Below are 20985 nucleotides of genomic sequence, written 5' to 3' on the forward strand. Positions count from 1 at the left end.
TGGTTTATTTTGAATACTTGCTTTTATTGGATTTTGTCTAAGAAAAGGTTTTTTGCGAAGAGGACAGACAAGAAAACGTAAGAGAGTAATCGTTCCTTTTGCTCAATTTTGATATTCCGTTGAATAATTCGGACTAACTAAATCCCTCAGCCCTGCCCACAATGTTTTATCCCATTGTTGAATACATTTTCTACAAGATTAACTGTTTTTAAGTACTCCCATTTATTGTATTTTGCCTAAAACAGGGTTTAAACAAAAAAGCTCAACCAAAAAAACCGTCGCAGTGCTGTCGATGTTGTTGGTATTTGAAGACTTGTTGCTTGTCAACCGGAGTATGGACACGTATATACCCTATTTCGTTAACTTTATATAAAGATACTGTTTTACAAACTGTTTTAAAACGTAATTAATAAATACATTTTCTCAAATTGATATGTTTTATACGTATTCATGCATTTGATTAGTTTCCTGTATATATATCCTGATCCCGATACTCATTCTTTGTCTGCAAAATATCGTTGTGATTGCTTTGAAACAGAAACTTACTAGTTTCTGCATTAATTGGAGCCTGAGATGTTAAACATTTTCTCAATTCTATAGCATCCTTTTTCCTAGGGTATGCTGCCCATGTCGCGGCACATGAGTCTAGCCCATACAAATTGAATCTTGCCGCAAGTTTTGTGCATGGAATGGGACTCATTGCTGCTACCGATTTATAGCCGATTCAGAGAGAGCGAAAAAGAGAGCCTTAACCGATTTGAACAGAGCGAGAGAGCCAAAAACTCTCAATCATCATTGTGCGAGCCAAATATAAATTGTTTGAAAGTGAGTGAGCGAAAAACTGTGATGATCGCAAATCATATTCCTTGACTAGCTTACTAGGACCCTCAACCCTGAACACATATATTATCCGATGGATATAACAATTTTCTGCAAGATCGGCTAATTTTAAGGACTCCCCTTTTTTTGGATTGTGACTAAAACATAGTTTAAAAAAAGAAGGTCAAAGCATAAAGGGTAGGTGAGCATGAAATGTAACATAATTTCCATTCGCATCACATTACCCTAGACCTGAACCACTGCCGACTTATGCTCCTCCTCGAGGCTCTCCATTTATGTCCTTTTGATTGATTGATTGATTTGATTTGAATTTTTTCACAGTTGCTGTGCGGCTCATTTGAAAATTGGTCTTGTAGCCCTAGTCAATGTGTTATCGACTCGACTAATTTTTATATATATTTTGTATAAATATACTATCGATAAATTATTTTACATTTATAAACATTTTCCTACGTATCAACTACATTGATACCATAAAAAGATGCCAGGTAGCGTGTTTATGGCGTTACCAACGCGCCAAAGTGGAATTGTTTGAAAGTGAAAATGTGAACATTTTGAAAGCACGTGTTATGCTGAAAGTTTGCTCATACAAGATGAAGCTGCTAACGGTGTGAAACGTAATGAAATGAAGTGCTCTACGATGAAAAAAGATATTGCTGCGATGAAAATCCCTCCACCAGAGAGAATAGACCACCGCGAACAGGAAAGCAGATTCTGCAAAAAGAGAGCACTATCCCTTTTTCCGGTTCGCAGCCATTCTTGTAATAGATTTGTTTTGATACTCATACATATATTTCCTATATTGGTTTTGATTTAATAGACCTCCGAGAACTTTGGCTTTGGAAACTGGCAATGGATAGATGGTCTGAGCATTGTCTGAGCTAATTTTCAGACTGTGTATATATCTTAGCCTGATATTTAAATATACCTTAATTACCGTAACAATTATACATATCTACATGTCGAATTTGGTTTCTACTTATCGATGCACAAATAATATCGGTATTTTTGTGCGATAAGCGGAACTGAAAATACATTTTTACGTGCTCTTACATGAATTCTACCTTCCATATACATCGGCATTCACGACAGATGGCGCTCGAAGGAACGTTTTCTCAAATTCAAATATTTGAATTTGTGAAATAATTTAAACGGCGATATGTACTTGGAGGTAACCGCTTGCCTTGCTCCATTTTCCGACCCACTGGCATTCCACTTTCCAGAGCTGATACCGTTGAGTCCATGGTCTATTGTTCGCCTCGTTCTTGTTCTCATTTTCATTCGATTTTGTACCTTTCTTTTCCAGTTTTTTTTCCTATGCTCTGCTGTTTTGGTTTTTGTTTTGTTTTGTTTTGTCATTTGCCTTTGCTATCAGTTGTAGGCGTATGCAATAAAACAACAATCAGGTATTTAATTAGATACGTTTGCGTGTGACTCTCGTGGTAACGACTGATGATTAGAGGCGGGGAGAAAAACTCATTCACGCGGAAAGTGGTGCTGTTTGGTCAATGGGGGGCGGGGGGATCGCATTGGATCCGAATCACATGCAATTCCGTCAACACTTTCAGGGCTAAGCGCACCCTAAATCCCCCACTCAATGCCCCAATGCCTCAATGCCACTTGACCACAAGCGTTATCAAAATTCTATTTATCATCATTACTTTATTGAGTTCATTTCCTCTTCTCTTGTATGGTTTCTTTTTTGTCACACACTGTCACACTGATTGCGTAACCTTCTCTGGAACCCCCCACCACCACCCCCACAAAAATGGCAATCTTATCGAGGCTCGGAGAAACGGAACGGAATGGATCGTGTGGGTGCGGGTACGGGTACGGGTAGGGGCACCAGTTAGCCAGTCGCCATGACGTTGATAAAGCGCCAGTGCGATTAGATTAACAGCAGTTGCTGGTCCGTTCTGTTCTGTTTTTTCTTATAGCCATTATCATCTAGCCCTGTTCTTCACCCGCACACACACGGGTCCGGTTTGTATGTATTATGCTCCATCATAAATAATTTGGTCTTTTTGGCAGGGGCCAGAATATCTGATGTTGAAAAGCAGGCCCCAAATGGGGAAATATTAAATATTAGGTTGCTGATTAGACAGCTTTGGCTCTTCGTAGTCCATATTAATTGGAGCTTTTGTCCATTCCATAATTCCAGAATTCGTATGTGAATTTCCTTTACCGAATATAAAGGCTTTCAAAATTTTGACGCAGCTTAAGATACATATGGTTTAAGAATTTCCATGAGGCACATTGCAAGTGGTAAAAAGATCAAAACAAGACGGATTTTAAAAATTATTCTTCCAATATAAAGTAGCGCTTGATTAGCCCTTTAATTGGTTCTATGGTCGATTTTGGGCAGCTATTCATTTTCGAGATTTTTGGAAAAAACCAAGGCAGTCGCAGGAGTTAAATATTTGAATTTCTGATAAATTTTGGGCATTGATGGATGGTTTTGTGGATATGTAGTTCAATATTTTAGAAAGTGTTCATGGAAGAACTTTGATCAAAAATCATCTTTCTTGTAGGAGAAGACATGACCATAAAAATTACCAAAACAAATACCGAAAAGGTATCCATTTACTTATTTGGTTTTCAGATCAATGTTAATGAAATTGGCTTCATTTAATTTAGAAAATAATGTATGGAAATGGGTTTAAATTAACTTTTAATTATTATGTCTCGTTGGACCTTTCCATGGAAGTGTTTAAGTCTTAGACGAAAACAAATTTGTTTCTTATCATGCGCTGAGCCTAATCTGCGTCACGTAAACCAAATTATGACGCAGGTGGGGGTACGAGATATGTAGGTACCGAATTTTCTGGCATAATCAGACGAGTAAATCATAAAACTTTGAAATGGCAAGAAAAAACGTTGATTATGATGGTATTTCATTTGGCCTGTAATATCAGCAGAACAGAACAGTTTTCATTATCATAAATTACAGGGTTTCTTATCGATGCTGGAAGAAACCAACCCCGTCCCGACCCCACGCCTCCTACCACGCCCCTGGCTGATTGCTTGGTAAATTGAAACAGTACGAGTACTGAGACCTTGATCAATGAATGTCCCCCGATAGTGTGTACACGAATAATTACAACCAATTGAAAAACGAACAAGAAAAACAAAAGAAGAACAGAACACATCGTATGGAGATGCCTAAGGATTTTGGAAAGTGCTAGAAACAGAGACGACAGCGTACTTAAAGCGCTTTAACCTTCAGGACTTGATTCACAAGAAAAGAAGGTCGGGCAGGAGGGCTGGGCTGCCGCCCAGTGATGGAGAGAGAGAGAGAGCGGTCGAGAGACATGCAGCATGCCGGTAAAAGGACAAAAAGCACATGTGAAATATTGCACGTGCAGCGGGAGAGCGCAGCGTAGCGCAGGCGTCGTCGAAACTTCCCCTAAATTTGCCGAGAGATGACTTTTTTGCGGCGAATTGTGGGAGAGCAAAGAACTACCACCAGAGCGCACCACACCTCAACCTCAACCAAAGCCTCAGCCACAATGCACCCATCCACCACCCCCTTTCCATGCCCACACATACGCACAACAGATGCAAGAGAGCTGCTGCTCTCATCTGAAAAGAGAGAGCGAGAGACGAAGAGTAATTGCGAAATAAAAACAGCTGCAGTTGATGTTAATGATAAGCATACATAAATACATATCCACAAATATGTACATATGCGTATGTACATGCATGCATTTGTGTCAGTGTGTGCATAAATTAAACGTTTGAACTCTGACCCCTCTGCCCTGGCACCGACGTTGGGGTTAAGGCTAATTGAGTGCACACTAACAGTGCCCTTACGGGCGGGCCTTCCATGTTAATAGGCAGAAACTGGAAAAGCTACAGGCGCTGGAAAACTTTACTTGGAATATACCGTACACTTTATTTAGAGAATTGGAAAGGTGAATGTGATAAATGTTGTTCCAGCTGGAAAATACTTACCAGAACATTTTGAAAAATAGCGGCTTGGACTTGAGATCATTTACATAATCATATGAATCTCTCATCTAAATCCCTGTTACTCGAGTCAATGCTGTAAATACATATGTACATAACAGCTTCTGCGCTTTGCCGTTATTCTTAACGTTTTCGGGTTGGACGCAGACGAATTTAGTTTTCACTTTTTTTGTGTGTGCTTCCTAGAACAGAGAACAGAGCAGGGCGGAACGAGCCGATCGATAGAGATGTCAGAGGGAAATTGACTGGGCTGGGCCTAGGCGAGTGCGACCTACATACATACATATGTATATACATATATACCATGTATTCTATGTAAAGCGAGTGGAAGGTTCTTTCCGGTTAAGCGCATAAGCTAAAGCTAAGCTTGGCCTCCAGCCGTTGTCTCTCTATGTACATATGTATGTATGTACATATGCATTGATATATGCAACCAGAATCGATCACTGGTGGTTGGGGGAACCGGTACATAGCATAGGCTATTCCCCAGAGAGAATGAGAGACAGAGTTAGCTGGAGAGAGAGAGAGAGATTTTTTTGGTGTGTCTGATGCGTATAACCATATTTGGCATTGCATTTGTTCGACTGCAGTTGCCTCTCCCTCTTGCGCTGTGTGCCGCTGCACAATGGAGAGCATCGGAAAGAGAACGGCAGGCATGGCCAAGGAGAACGAGAGCCGAAGACAACGCCGGCGAGAGAGCGTGCGAGTGGGCGCATGAGCATAAGCTAAGCTTGCAGTATAGCATAGGCGCTCCCTCCCCACACTCCCTCTTTTGCTCATTGTTCCACGCTTATGCATGCACATGCAGGCAGGCAGGCAGGCAGGCAGACAGACCGGAAAAGACCAGAGAGAGTAAGAGAGAGAGAGAGGAAGACAAGAATGAAATAATAAAAATAAATTTGAACTTGAACTTCCCGCAACCCCGTCTCGGGTGCGTTGCGTGTGAGCGTTTACCGAGTGTGCGTGTTCGTGTGTGTGGGGCTTGGTGCTCATGTAAAGTCGACGCCCCCGCCCAAAAAAAAAAAAGCCGGCGCAAATATATATAATACATGCATATGTATGTGTATTTTATATCCCTCTCAGTTCATCCTTTGCTGCTGCTGCTGCTGCTTCTTTTTGTATACCCTTGCAGAGGGCATTTGAAACCAGAGGGTGATTTTGACCACATGTTCATAAAGCCGAGAGGGAAGTCGATATAGTCATGTCCTATGTACCTATGGCTGCATATGTATGTATGTGTAGAATCGATCTGCATGGGTAACAAAAGCTTCGGCTTGGGCCTGGCTCAAGGCCCGCCTTTCTTTGGCTTTGGGTTGAACATTTTTGAACGGTTATTGTTGCTTGTCTACCTGCTCTTCTCCGTCTCTCGCATTGCCTTCCAGTCCATCATCTTCTTCGTTGCCATCGTATCGTCTTCTGGATGCGCTTTGAATATTAACAACCAATTTCGATCATTATTTGATTCATTTTCAGCTTCATTTGGATGGCGACAGACACTGGTTGCTGGTTTTCCCTTTTCCTTTTCCTTTTTATCATTGTTATTTTTATTTCTTTCCCTCATCCACCATCCTGCTGTGATCGGCATTCATAATGTGGGTCCGGTCCGTTTCCGCAGCGACGACTGATCAAGTGGTGGGTCTGTATCTGCATATGTTTGCCTCTTTATCTCTCTGTGTGTGTGTGTGTGTGTGTGTCTCTGTAACTGTGTATGCATATGGGTGCATATGGAGATCAACTTCTGCTGACAATGGAACTTCCTCTGCCTGCATGGTATGTACAAACATATACATACATACATATATCTATATATTTTATGATCCACTTCAAGTATCTCTTGGGCGGACATCCTTTCTTGGGCGCACATCTTTCTCCACCGCTGTAAATGTCTGATGATACCAAAACTTTTGGCTTATCATAAACTTATCATTGTTAAAATGATCGTAATTATCAGTTAGATAGCAACCCTCCCCATTTCGTGCCCAATGCCACGATTGTTCATAAATATCGCTCATTCCAACATTTGATGCCGCCAAATTTGGGTATTTTTGACTCTAAAACAACATAAACTGTAGAACTGTAGGTGATCTAATCCATCTCAAGGGAAACCGTCTCTTTACAGGGGGGAAATCGGGTGATGCGTACCATATATGAGTACATTTTTCTATGATAACCTTTTGTGTGTGCCCGCTGATAAGTTGGGGCCGGGACTGAAAACCCCACAAGAATCCGATACGTGTGTAATCACAACAGTTTTGCCTTGATACGAAAACACCTGACTCTGCCTCTATCGGCTTACACACACACACACACACACAGACACGCGCAAACACCTGGGACGGCGGGATATCGGTATCGGTAAATCGGAATTTTAAAGCTTTTTAAGGCATTCGTTTCGATGGGAATGACTCAGAACTCACCCTTGCCTCTGACTTGCCCCAAAAAAAACAAAAGTGCACTGCGAATTTCTATCCTTTTTTCCACAATTTTTGTGTCTGTGTGTGCTTTCTGTGGGATTCATTGTTTCGTATGTTCTTGGGGCTTGGCGACGGAAGCGACAGCCACGCCCTTTCTGGAACTGTCATAAATTAACACCCAACCCTTCCCTGGTGGTGACGGACGGCAGACGGGGAGACGAGGGCGTCGTCTTAAAGGCAACTCTGAGTGCATTTTTACTTAAAGAGTTTTATGTACATATCTTCAAAGACTGGGCGGTACTTGACTTTATCGAGGAAACGATGGATGGATGGAAGGCCTCTTGAGCTCTGTTATTTCAGGCGTTCTCATACTTCATATATTTTCAAAAACATTAATACATTAAAACCAACAAATATATAGGCATATGTCATGTCTGTAATCCAGAGACCAAGGTCCAGGTCTAGGGGGGGTCATAATATTTCAAGGGTTAAAAAGAACCCATCAATCCAAGAAATTGAGTGCTTACAAAATAATTATTTATGAATGTTGACAAGAAAACTGATCTTAGGCGGCTTCTCATTCACATAATTCCATTTAAACAAACACAATCCTTCGATTGCACTAGTCGTTTTTCCGTATACTCGTAAACAATTCCAATCCCTGAAGATTGTATTCGTTTAGCTATACCCCTAAAGCGGCCCTTTTAAAGACTTACGGAGGGAGTCAAGACATCTGTAAAAACCAGAAATACGTCGGGGATGTATGCACTTACAGGTCTTGGTAATTCATTGGTAACTCTCTCCCAGAGTGGCTTGGCAGCAAAAAAGAGCGCACCATCTCTATCTCTCTGCTTATTTGGACTCGTACTCGTAAAGGAGGTACTCCAGGTCACCTTTTTACCATCCCACCTAGGATTATCCTCGGCACGGGTAAAGATATGGTCTTCTTGGTAAGGAAAGGCTCCTTCTGTTATCTGCAGCGTAAATTCTGAATGCAACCGGAAGAAGGGCCCCTAGAATGTTTGCAACAATGAGTGGGTGCATTTCGGGCATTTCCACCGATAAAACTGGGAGATTCTGCCCTGGTCTCAGAGCCGAAAACTGATTAGTCCATCCAACCACCATAATCATCAGCATTGCCAACAGCTGAGGGTTCTCGGGGTTTCCACATTTCAGATTCGGTTGCATGTTGGCCCAGGACAGCACCAGCGTGCACCCACCCCCGACTGGTGGTGGGTACGGCGGGGGTCGGGTCTGGTCTGGTCTGGTGTTCGCTCTCAAGGTTGAGCCGCAGGCGACCCTCAATTTGTCAATCGCAGTCCCACAAACAGATATCCCTCGCAATCCCATCCCCTGGCATAATCCACACCCCCCCATTGCCGTTGCCATTCCCTTTCCCAATTCCTATTTGGGGTGGTAATTGTAACGGCCCAGAGTCACCCCTATACAGGCGATATACCCTATAGCCCGAACGGGTGAATCATTTTACTGCCCTGTGCTTCTTTTCTTTTGAATTTTGCCAAAAATTTCGCAGAAAAGCAGGGAAGTGGAAACGGGGCACGTGTCGCTTTCACAAATTTGTTGGTAACAATTTTCCCAAAAACCGAAAAGATTGGAGAGTGTACTATGAGTCATGCGCATGAATTTTTTCTTGTATTTCAAAAACGGTTTTAAGATGAATGCATTCAAGCAAATTGCATACCACTTTTGGTTTTTCTTTTTGGATTTTTTTCCCCTAGAAATGGAAATGCAATTCGTTGCGGTCTGTTTCCGCAGTCCAAAAAGCGTGCAAGGCGATGCTTAAGAGGCCAAGAGACTCGTACTAGGAGTAGTAGGTGTCTTGGTCTCCGTACTCTTACTCTTTAAGAGCGGGGTTTCTCAAGTTGGGGGGGAAGACAACTTCAACAGATCTACAGTTCCCAATGAAATTCCCTATGACTATCCCAACATTTGTCTACGGGTGTTTCCCAAACTGTTTATTAACAATGATTTCATTGATGATTCACCAATTATTAGGAATCCCAGCTCGCTTATGAATCAAAACTAACACAACTGTAGATCTTTTCTTCCATAAGATCTTAAACTTCTTCAGAGAATAGATGTTCTCTTCCTCCTTCCTTGCCTCGAAGTAGATAACCCTCTGGATGGATTTATTAAGATCAAGACATACCCAATTGTATCTTTACGAGTACATATAAATACGTAAGTATATAGGATGACAAAACTAACACAACTGTAGATCTTTTCTTCTATAAGATCTTAAACTTCTTCAGAGAATAGATGTTCTCTTCCTCCTTCCTTGCCTCGAAGTAGATAACCCTCTGGATGGATTTATTAAGATCAAGACATACCCAATTGTATCTTTACGAATACATATAAATACGTAAGTATAGAGGATGACATAGATCGTGTCCGTTACTCTTGCAACAAACCCGGTTAACACACACATGCAAATGTTGGATGGGAAAATAAATGCGGGTAAGTGGGGTATTGTTTCAGGTCAGGCTGTAGCATCGTAAGAAAGCTGAGCTTCACATGCAACAAAAAAGCCAAAAAAATGCACCCTGCTTTAAAAAAAACTATCTAATCAGATCTTCAGGCAGTCTTCTTATTGATTTTCGTCTTAGTTTTTCCAAGATCTCAGTGGACATGTCCAGAGTACCTAGCGGATGCCCATCTCTGGATTATATTCTTCCGCTAAGTATTCCCCCATTTCTCTGTGTCTCGTTTCGGTAGCCCTGACTTTCTGTGAGGTATCGAACGGTATTAAAATTTACTTTCGCAAAAATTTGACTAATAATTGAACACTAAAAAAAAGAAATAAAAATCCATATAAAAATCGTTTATTGTTGCTGCATTTCATTGTTGTCATTGGGTTCACTGAAATTCTGATTAGCCAGTGAAAGTCTTTCCTCCATTTCGTTGACTCTTTTTTCGCCTGAAACCGTTAACCATTTTTAGCTTGATCTCTGGCATTGTCTAGTTTTGTATGCGGACAGCACTGTCGCTTACGTTTTGCACTGGAGATCGCTGGATAACGGACAACGGTCTGCGATTGAAATGAATGGAGGTTACCTAATACTCGTGGACTGGAAATGGAGCAAGGGAAGGCCAGGTAAGCGATGAAAGAAAGGCCATAGATTATGCACTGGCGACTCTCTTGAGCGGCGCACACTCCAAGCCTTCCAGATCTATGAAGCTATGAAAAAGTCATCCGAAAAGTGTTCGTTTTCCATCATCGAATCGACTTATCTCAATTGGACAAGTGTTCCCATAAGTATCCATCCAATAGATACATATATCCGTACTGTATCGCTGGAGAGGGGAGACTTATGCGCTGTACATATGGTACATATGGTGGTCACATATGGAACCAAAAAGAAAACAAAAAGGTCAACCACAAATTTTTGTGACTAAATTTGGTGAAATATACTCCGTATATACTCCGCATGTACATCTGTTGACAATATGTCAGTCAGTCAGTGTTGTTTTTGGCTAGTTTCCTGAGATATGTACAATGTGTAGTAAAACGGCGGATGCAACGCCTTTTACAGTCCGATACACACACACACACGCACTCACACAGCAGTATCCCTAAAGCTCTGACTTTTGGGGGCGGAGGTTACGCCTACGATCAGGTATCAACAATATATGGGCAACATTTTGAGTTTCCGCTTTTTACGATACCCCGTACTGGAGGTATATTTACTTTGACAGAATGCCTGCAACGCAGAGAACAAGTAATATCCGACCTTATAGTGTAGGGTATAGCAGTTATCGATCGATCTGCTTTTCATTAAGAATATGTATATGTCCTGCCATAGAAACGATGGATCTGCAAAGGGTATCGAAAGCTTCGGCCCCGAAGCTGGGCTTCCTCTCTTGTTTCGAATGTCGAAAATAGTTTTGTTACATTTTGTCCATAAACAACAATCACTCGCACACACACACACACACACACACACACACATGATGCCATTGCATGTACATTTTTGGTACAAAAGCCGATAAAGGCTTCTCAATCAGCGCTCTCTCTTTCTCACTCTGGCATTCGCATTCGAATTTCGTTCCATTCGAAAAGCCAACGGCCAAAAACGGGCAGCGATGTCGTCGTCATCGTTGACGTCGCCGCCAGCGCAAGCAGCGACAGCTCAATGTCAATGGCTCTTCCAAGCTTTTGCTTAAACGAATGCGTGTGAGAGTGTTCGTGCGTGCGTGTGTGTGTATGCGGGAGCGAACCCGAAAATAACAACCAAAAACAAATAAATTATACAAAAATTAAATAAAAAAAAGCCTAAAACGTTGACTCTTCTTTGGGATTTTGTTGCTTTTTGCTTGTTTCTTTGGTTCATTTCTTTATTTATTTTTTTTTCTTCGGTTATTGGAAATTTTTTTATTGGTTTTTTAAATTTGAGACCTTTTCTTTATACAGTCTCTCCATATTGTCCGCGTACAAAATTGCCTTGCTCATGATTTTCGCAAATAAACAAACGCATATAACACTTTGATAACTTCGAAAATCCTCTGATTTGTACATATATCATTTTCATGGGTTTTGAGATATGGTCTTTTATGAGATAGTACCCCTTAGACTATATAAACGTATCCTTTGAGAATTTCAATGTACATCTGTATTTACTTGCGAAAGTGAAAAGTCCACACAAATAGTGTCATATTCACCCATTGAGCGAATATTTCTAACATCATTCCGTTAACAAATAAATGTTTGATGTTCGTGTGTAGCGGAGAAGCGTAAAACTTTCATTGACAACCAAAGAGCAACAAGTATCATAGATTTGTATACCCTCGTCGCGTCAATTCCCATTTTAAGGTGTTTCTTTAGATAACAAAAAACAAAATGTTGAAAACGAAAGTTTTCTAAATATTTATATATGTAACTCTATCCAATAAGAACAAAATCTGATCGCCAGAAAATAGGAAATAGTACTTCTCATAGAACTGATCGACTTTAGAGGGTATCACAAGTACGGCCCCTGAAGTTAGACTTCTTTTCCTCGGTTTTTGTTCACTTCTTCCAATGTCTGCCTCCATATTCAGGCAGAGCACCGTTTTTTTTTTCTCTCTGGTACCGGTGCTTTTGACTATTCGGAATAGATCTATGCACTCTGCAGGCTAGTTGAATAGGTGCATACATACATATTTATAAAATATGCACATACATGCATACACATCTTGAAACCTAAGCAATTATGAGGCTTAGGCAAAATATACCTTCTACAAGGCCACGCAAGGGCATAACAGAAACACCCATTTATCTATTTGTTCCTATGACGCGGTCCATAGGTGTCACAAACTCAATTTATTGTTTTTTCGCAGCCAGCAGCTTCCGTTGCTGGGAAACAAGTTCGTTCTCTCGCTCGCTGCTTTCGGATCGCGGCTCAAGCTCTGCTGATGGTGGCTGCTGCTGGCCGTTGTTTTTGGAGCGCGGTTCAAGCTCTGCTTCTGTTTTCTCATTTCTTTCCCATTGCCTTTCTATCTCAGCAATTTCAAACGTAACTGGCGCTGCTGCTGTTGGTGCTGACTCCGACTTCGACTGCGACTTGTTCTTCTGCTGGACTTCGTTCTCTCGCCCAAGCAACGGTTTCTGGCGCTGCTGCTGCTGATGATGATGATGATCAAGCACTAGCAGCATCTCGCTCGCACTTGTTTGTGGTGCGCTAAACGGGTCTCCCCATCTCAATTATTTATAATTTTTTCGTCAGTTTGGTTTATATATTTTTGTTGTTTACCGTTCAACTCGTTTAGCTTTTTCTATTGTTAAGCAAAAAATAAATAAAAAATGCGGCTCAACGTTTGTGTATTTTAGATGACGCCGTTTGTGTTTCTCTGGTATTTTGTTTGCTTGTTTGCTCGTAGTAATTTTTTTTTATTGTGGTATTTTGTTGTACATTACGTTTTCAGTCGATGATTCATCTGAAAAACATGGAATTGAAACTGAGCTGGCCGGACGCTCTGTCTCGCTCCCACACCGCACTGTCGAGTCATGTCGACCCTCAGGCTTGGCGCTCTCTTTAACCCTGCGTCTAACGCTCTCCTTCGGAGTGTGTGTGCATTTGTGTGGGCTGGACTCGGAGTCGTGTGGATAATGAGTCATCATTGACCCATGGGGCTCAAGTTATCACTCGATTCCAAGATCTTCCCAAAAATCGTTCGATCTATACTTGAGTCTGACTCACATTGGTGGTGTCTTATCGACACTACACACGCATACAGTTCGTATTTATTTTGGGATTCTATAATCCTTATCTGAAATTGGAATAATCACACTTACATACATATCAAGTATATATTTCATTATAATTTATAGACTGTTGGGCAATAGTAATGTCCATAACTGTATTTATGGACCTGATAAGAGGATAGGGCGCCAACGATATTACTTTCCAATCAGCCAAGTGGAAAGAAAATAAAGGAATGAGGAAGCTGGCTGAAGATAATGGTACGCGGTTTTTGATAGAACCAAGTCAAGGGATATTGGAAAACGATAGCTGAAACGCTCTGTTTAATTCTCTGTTGAGTCGAAGGAGCAAAGGATGTTATGACCATATAGGAAACCGAGAGAGACTTAGCTCCGAATAAAAGGATTCCAAAACTGAGAGCTGGATCTATACGACTGGAGCTGGACCTTGAAATGAATTCTTCGAGAGAACTTTATGTAATTTTCACACTCTTAAATGCCTTGCCCTCCCATATGCGGGCTGGCTATCGCATTGTCACAATCTCTGGCCTAAAGTACTTTCTCCAGCATTATGTGGCGAACCCATCCCATCCCGAACCGCAATGTTTTCGGGAGGCCTCACGCAATGCTTTCCGCTTTGTACCCGGTGAAATCTGGATATGTCTGGGAGTATCTCTGTCCCCGAATCTGGGTGTGTCCTGGCCCGCTTCTGTTGCACGCTGCCACTGGTCCAACCCCACCCGTACACACACCCAGAAATGTGCGCCTGCTCACGTGTGTGCGCTTTTCAATTTGTGTAATTACGGGCGACGGCACCGGGCATGAAAATGCTGCAAGAAATGGCATCTTTATTTGAATTTTCCATTGTCTGTCCGTTTAATTGACGTGGCTCACACGCAGGGACAGTGACAGGGGGAGAGACCCAGCTGATGGCAACCGACCGCAACGGGCCAACCCTGCGAAAATGGAACCACTGAAAAAAGAGCTCGACCGTGGGATACCTGGTACTAACCAAATAGAGAACTGTGGCATTGGAAACACCTTCTCATAAAAGAACTCGAGTATGGAATAGAAACAAAGTACTCTTATTGGTCTTTCGCGAATAAAATATACCCATGCACCCTACGAGGTAACGGGCATACAAACACTAAACATCATCACCACCCCCGTCATCACCTGGAATGGAGTGGAATGGTAATGGTAATGGGAACAGGAATAGGGCGTGTGTGTGTGTGTGTGTGTGTGTTAGTCTGTAGGCGCACTTATTCTCTCGCATATGTTGCATGCTTAGGTACTGTATGTATTCCCAATGAAACACACAACAAAACACATACATATGTATATATGTATGTATATAGAAATTATCATTAGAAACCTCTTTAAGGTTTGTAACCCACATTCTTGCGGCTAGCTCTAGCCACAGTGATGATTAGCTGGAGAGTTCTGAAGTTTATGAGAGACACGATCGATGTGTAACCCTGGGCGTACGTACACACTGTATAATAGTTCTATCTCTCTCTCTCTCTTTTTCCCAGTTACTTCACCATGCAAATATGTTGCTATAGCCTTATAAATACGGCGTGAAGCTAACAGCGACTGTGACCTACGGCATACTCTGTTGGACATCTCATTTACATAATACATACATATACACATACCAGTGGTGTAAGTATGTATGTAAATTATTTATTGGGAGACTATTCCATGAGCAGATCATTGGCTATATTTATCGAAAAAAGTCTAAAATGTAAACATTTTCTGAAAGTTAAAAAGTGTCGAATATCCAAGACGATGCTTCGTTGTTGTGCATCCACCCATTCTGCCAGCGAGGCCAAGAGCAAAGAGCTAGTCTTTCCTGCTGCTGCTGCTGTTGCTACAGTTTCAAAGACGGATTACCAGTCGCTGCTTCTGCTGCTGCTCAGTAGACCGACCGACCTCGCACTCCCACCCACGTAAAGTTTTTGCCACTTTTTGCCCACATTTCTTCCAATGCCAGCCGCAGCGCAGCGCTAATCAGATGCGATGCCCAAGCCAGCAGCAGCAGAAGTAGTAGACATAACAACTACAACAACGCGTCTCGCCTAAGCTGGCGCCGCCATAAACAAGACAAGACGTGAAAGAAGAAAAGAAACAAGAAAAGAGCCTAGAGCCAGAGAGGCGGCGGCGGTAAAGGTGTCGGGAGAGAGCCGCCGTCTAAGCGTCTGGTCTGTTGTCTGTCTCTCACACACACATATTTTACAATTGCTGTTACACCTTACTTGCTTAAGTCAGATGCTGCTGCTGCTCCTGTGCCCATCCCTTTCGCACCACATCAACCAAATCGAGCGCTCAATCAGTGTGTGTGTGTGTGTGATGTCTGGCAGCAAAACTAAATGAATGACTCAATGAATTTTTGTCGCCCTGCCCAGACAACCTTTTTATTGAGCAATTTTAAAAGGGATTTCGTTCACACCCACAAATCGCTTACATTTGTTACTCATCGTTCTTATGGAAGTTTTTCATAGACTGGACATAGAATGGACAGACAAGGACAGATGTATTCCTTTCGCAAATTTTCTCTCCTCACAGAATATCTGATAAGTAGAGAGGGAGACAGAGGGAGCGAGGAGAGCGCGTCAGATCGCGAAAAAAAAGTTCAGCGAGCGTACTAGACAGACCAGACGAATGGGGATGGGGGGACGGGCACGCACTCCGTTAACCGAACATTGGCATTGCAGTGCGCGCAGTGCGAGTGAAAGCACACGTCAAAGCAAATAAAATAATAATAATTACTAATTTTTCTTTCACTTTCCCGCAGCAGCTCCTGCCACAACACTCCCACACACACAGACACGCAATGGCAACTTTGCAGCTTCTCCTTAAAGCCATCTTGCGATCGTGGCGCATCTCCTCCAGTGCAGAAACAATGTCTGAGTAATTAACAGAGCAATTAGCAATGAAATTCGACAATTTAGCATTAACATATTCGTGCTGGTATTTATGGCATATTTATGTACATAAATATAGGCACAAAATAAAGTGCAGAAGAAATACAGTAAATAATGTGTATTGTTTTCTATCAATTTTATCCTTGAGTGGAGGGCGAGTATGTGTGCGTATTTTCCAAACGTTTTTTCGCCCCGAGGGTTAAGTAAACTAACTGTCCACGGCCTTGCCTCTATGTACTTATCTCTCTCTCGCATCTGTCGACGCCAACGCACGCACGATCCACAACGAGTATGTCTACCTTCTCCGTCTCGCACTCTCGCGTTGTCTAAGCGCACGCAAACTAATTAAGACAGCAATTAATGATTATCCCTCCTCCTTCATCTCCATGGCCAATTGTGATGCAAAGCCAAAATAGCCAAAAACAAAAAAAAAAAACAAAACAAAACAGACAAAAAATGTTGAAGTGAAAATGTTTTTTGCAAACTCCAAAACCTGACCAAAAGCGGTTGCAGTAGTGGCAACCCCGGCCATGCGTGTATGTTAATGGTGCAATACGAATACGCAAGAAATGGAGAGAAAAACAATTTAATTGCGAAAAATGAACGAAAATTTTCACATTTCAATGACCTTGACAATGGCGCTTTGCTTTAACCCAGGCCAGATACATACATAGATAGCATTAGCGAAGCTGCTCTCAGTTTAAGTACTGGCGAAACCAAGCAGCCGGTAAATTATAGGTTATACATAGTCAGCTTTTGCTTCGTTTACACAGTACTTAAGCTGAGCGAACTTTTAGGAGGAGATGGGGAGTGTAGAGCTGTAGTTGTCTCCACCACGGGTTGATGGGCGTTTGTGCATGTGTGTCTGTGTGTAGAAAACGTGACGAGTTACGTACTTTTGGAGAAAGGTCGTTGATCACGGCTACATGTGTGTGCATAGCGGTTTCAAAGTCATCATCAACGACGCTGTTTTTGGCAATTTTAAGTATTTCTAGTTTCAATAAAAAGCCAGTTATTTATGTACATATGTAGATACATGTTGAATTGACAATAAATTATAGCCCCCCTCCAGCCGAACAGCACTTTGCATTCTCCTTCATAACCCCTCAATGACAAGGTTAGCGGCCGGGGAAAATTTGTTTCCAATTCCTCGCCTAATTGAGAAATCTCACTTGCAAGATATGGATGTTGTTTTGCAGATGGTCTGTCGCCATGGTTGGAACACTTTGATGGAGATTTTCCAACCAGTTCTCCAGTTCCAATTGCTTGTGGCATTCTGGAATGATTTGTGGGTCCAGTTGCTCGACCGATTCATCGGACCGTTAGAACAAGGCAATTTTCAAAGACAGCTACAGCTATGTAGCTAGCTCAAGCGGCGATAAAATTGTCGCTGTCGTTGTCGCTGTTGCTTTCGCTGCCGCTGCCGCTGCTGCTACGCTACTCTCTTTCTTCAATGGACAAGAACAACAAGAAGAACACGAACTCAAAGTCAAACCCGAACTCGAAAGAAGTTGCGAATCGAATGGAATTTAATTTGGGAATGCTGACGTCTGCGAATAAGTCCATGTGAATCAACTCCGATTTCGGTATTTACCTTGAAAAACTGCTATGCAATTTGGTGATTTGTTTCAGTTGTTTTAATGGAATTGTTGCAACGATTTTAATTTCTTCCAAAAAACAAAAGCCGACAACAAACCCAAAAGTGGCTGTGGACAAGCAGAGAGCGAGAAAGAAATACAGAGAGTCGGGCTGTGGCTGGGCGCGACGTCACCGCCGCAGTTGGTGGCACTCCTTTGACCAGTTGCCCAAACATTGACACCGTCTGTGTGTGCGTGCCCGCTGTGTGAGTAGTGTGGTGTGTCGTTTTCTTTTTATGCTTATGCGAGAGAGGGAGGCACAGTGTCTGTCTCTCTCTCTGCCTCTCGCCTGCTTCTTCGCTTATCGCCCAGCATGTTCTGTTTAGTTCTTTCTGTCTTTCCTTTTGTGCGTCACTTTGGCTCGAAATAGTAAATTGTTTAACCACAGATTAGTCAACGAATAACAAATAAATAAAATAACAGCTATTCCCCCACAACAACAAAATGCCTATTTATTTATTTATTGCCATGTGTGAGCAATGGATGTTAGGAGTTGGTTTGCCGTTACAAAAACTGCTCTCTCGCCAGGCACACGCACAGAGAAGCTCATACATACAAATGCACGCAGTTACTCTTTCACTTTTTTGCAAGAGGATTACAAAAAATGGAAAATGGGGGATAACCACAAAAAAAATTCTGATTGATTTGCGGAATTTTTTGTCTAGTGGAAATACAGTTGGAATAGTATTTGCATGCTTTTAGATTTTAAAGTTGGAAACATTCTGCTCTTGAAAAATCTTGGGAGAGCCGAGCCGACTCAGCCAGCGGCTTATCAAGCTCGGAGCCGCTTGTAGGCAACAAATACAACAACGCCTCTGGGCAGCAGACCGCAGGCTAGAGCAAGAGCGCAGCATACAGGTTGTGTGCGTGTGTGTGAGTGATTCTCTCTTCATCTCTGTTGCGCAAACGCGTTGTTGTTTGCAGCTGTTTCTGCTGGCGCCGTTATTGCTGAAACCGGCTTGCGGCTCTCGTACTGCATTATTCAATGCAACTTATGAATGCCCTTCAAAAAGTTTACATATTAAGCAGAACATCATTACAGAATGAGTTTACTTTACTTACAACTTTACAACTTGCCAAATTGTTAACAAATTTTTAATGTGAGAGTTCGATTCATACAAAAAACGCAACATTGTGTATGTTAATATATATGTATGTATGAATAAAGCTTTACAAAAGCATGTGGATTGAAGGTTTTTTTAAATAAATTTCAGGGAATGGAACGATAAGAATTGATTATTGCGTGGTCATGAGTAATTGCCTGAGTCACATGTACGAATTTGCAGATACGCACTGACCGATGCAAGAGGTTTTTAAAACAAGCCCAAAAACAAAGTGAACGAACCCCTCGCGAACCAATACACAACTACAATACACCATTGAGAGCAGGCACACACCCATGTTCACTCGCTCACCACACCACACCAGCTCGTCTTGTGAGCGTGGAAATTCTCTTGAAAATCGACTGGCGAACAATTCATACCCATATATGGTAAACTTGGCTGCGGAATGGAGAAATGTCGCTGATAAGGAGTTGAGCGCAGCATGAGCGTGAGTGACGTAGCCGGCTGGAAAGCGGGCTTTATAAAACGGCAAGCAACGACCAGTTTTCATATCATTACAGTTTGAGTTCTTGTGCTGTGTGGATATTCCCAACCGACACAACACCGCTCTCCAATCAGCCAGCAGTCGTCTACGCAAAAGACACTCAACCGAAAGACTTAATTTATATTAATTTAATTAATTTTAAACAAAACAGACCAAATGTAAGTATACTAAAAAGTTCGAAACGATACGATCCAGAAAAGTCCGAGAAATCGTCCCCCCCACCGTCCCTTTAAAAAAGCCATCGCAAACCGTGAGACCGAAAAAAAAAACAGTGCAAATGTTTTTGTATGATAACTACATTTTTTTGTGTGATTGTGTGAAAAGTGTTGGACAAGTTTGACGAATAATATGCAAATGAAAATGTTATTCTTAACAGAAAAGTTGATGACATTAAAAAAAGCAGAGTTTGCTGGAAAATCTCCCCATGGCATATGTCATTCCAAAAGAGGAATTTTACTGGGAAGCGTCTTAGCTGAGAATGCACCCACAGAACTGCTGCAACTACTATTGTTATCATTCAGATTAGTTCTAATCTACCTAGACATGTACATATACAATATGTACTATCTGTATCTGCAGATGACTGGGCGTGTCACGCGCCATTTTACGATTTCACCCAAGACAGCCAAGTGGGGGAAGAAGTAGACCGAAATCTTTGGTGACAGTTTCGTTTTTGCCATTTGAAATTCAATTCGCGAACCGCTTTCTTTTTCCCACGCCCAAAAATAACTTTCCCTGAAAGCGAGATTCGCAAAATAATTGTTAGACGTTCACTGTGGCCGGCCCACGCAAAGCCCCAAAGAAAGATCTGTAGCAGATCTGTGGCAGATAGGTCCCATGCCATAGAACAGACTTGTCGCGCCTGTGACGTAGGCAGATCACAATCCATAAATGTTTGTGGCGTTTGTAGGCGGCCAGAAATAGTAACAGAATCGCGTCATTAAAGTTATTTGGAAAGACTTGATCGGCGGGGCTCTAAAATGCCGGCTTCAATAAATACGTACATGTGCATGCACATATGTATGTGTACAAGTTGCCGAAGTCACTGCCGTCGTAGCTGTGCAAAAATGGAGAAAACCTTCGGCGTCAGTCTCGGGAGCATGCGAGTGTGTTTGTGTGTGTGTGTGTGAGAGCGAAAGCGAGCGTTTCGCTTCGAAACATGACCATATATGGTCACAAAAGTTGGCTTCGTCGATTCGACTCGTTCGCTCTCTGTCGCACGCATGCGCTGGCAGCCGCTCAAAATGTGCAGGCGAGAGCGAGTCGGCACACACATACACGAGCGCACACCCGAGACAGCTATCGCGTCAAAGCCGACGCTGCCAGCGCCATTGAATCGTTGTTAACTAGCATTGCCGCTGCCACAGCCCGGCCTGTTCTGTTCATTCCTC

General features: G+C 42.2%; 1 protein-coding gene and 2 long non-coding RNA genes across 4 annotated transcripts in view; 2 read left to right on the forward strand and 1 right to left on the reverse strand.

The window, feature by feature from the left end:
* Positions 1–6076: 6076 nt before the first annotated feature.
* LOC117185028 (uncharacterized) lies at positions 6077–15079 on the forward strand. The gene is made up of 3 exons (XR_004470518.1): positions 6077–6579; positions 10207–10338; positions 14958–15079. It is a non-coding gene; the product is annotated as an uncharacterized lncRNA (long non-coding RNA).
* Positions 12601–18962, reverse strand: LOC117185029 (uncharacterized). Its single transcript, XR_004470519.1, has 2 exons — positions 17944–18962; positions 12601–13490 (listed from the first exon to the last, which is right to left on the reverse strand). It is a non-coding gene; the product is annotated as an uncharacterized lncRNA (long non-coding RNA).
* A 630-nt stretch (positions 18963–19592) lies between these two features.
* Positions 19593–20985, forward strand: part of Act5C (Actin 5C) — a 3774-nt gene continuing 2381 nt past the window's right edge. Inside the window, exon 1 of one of the 2 annotated variants that reach the window (XM_015186247.2) lies at positions 19593–19752. The gene's annotated coding sequence lies outside the window, so the exon portion shown is untranslated. Of the gene's footprint in view, positions 19753–20939 lie in introns of those variants that run through there. The other variant, XM_001354821.4, reaches the window with a different exon arrangement.

Source organism: Drosophila pseudoobscura, chromosome X, assembly GCF_009870125.1.
Source record: "Drosophila pseudoobscura strain MV-25-SWS-2005 chromosome X, UCI_Dpse_MV25, whole genome shotgun sequence".
NCBI lineage: Eukaryota > Metazoa > Arthropoda > Insecta > Diptera > Drosophilidae > Drosophila > Drosophila pseudoobscura.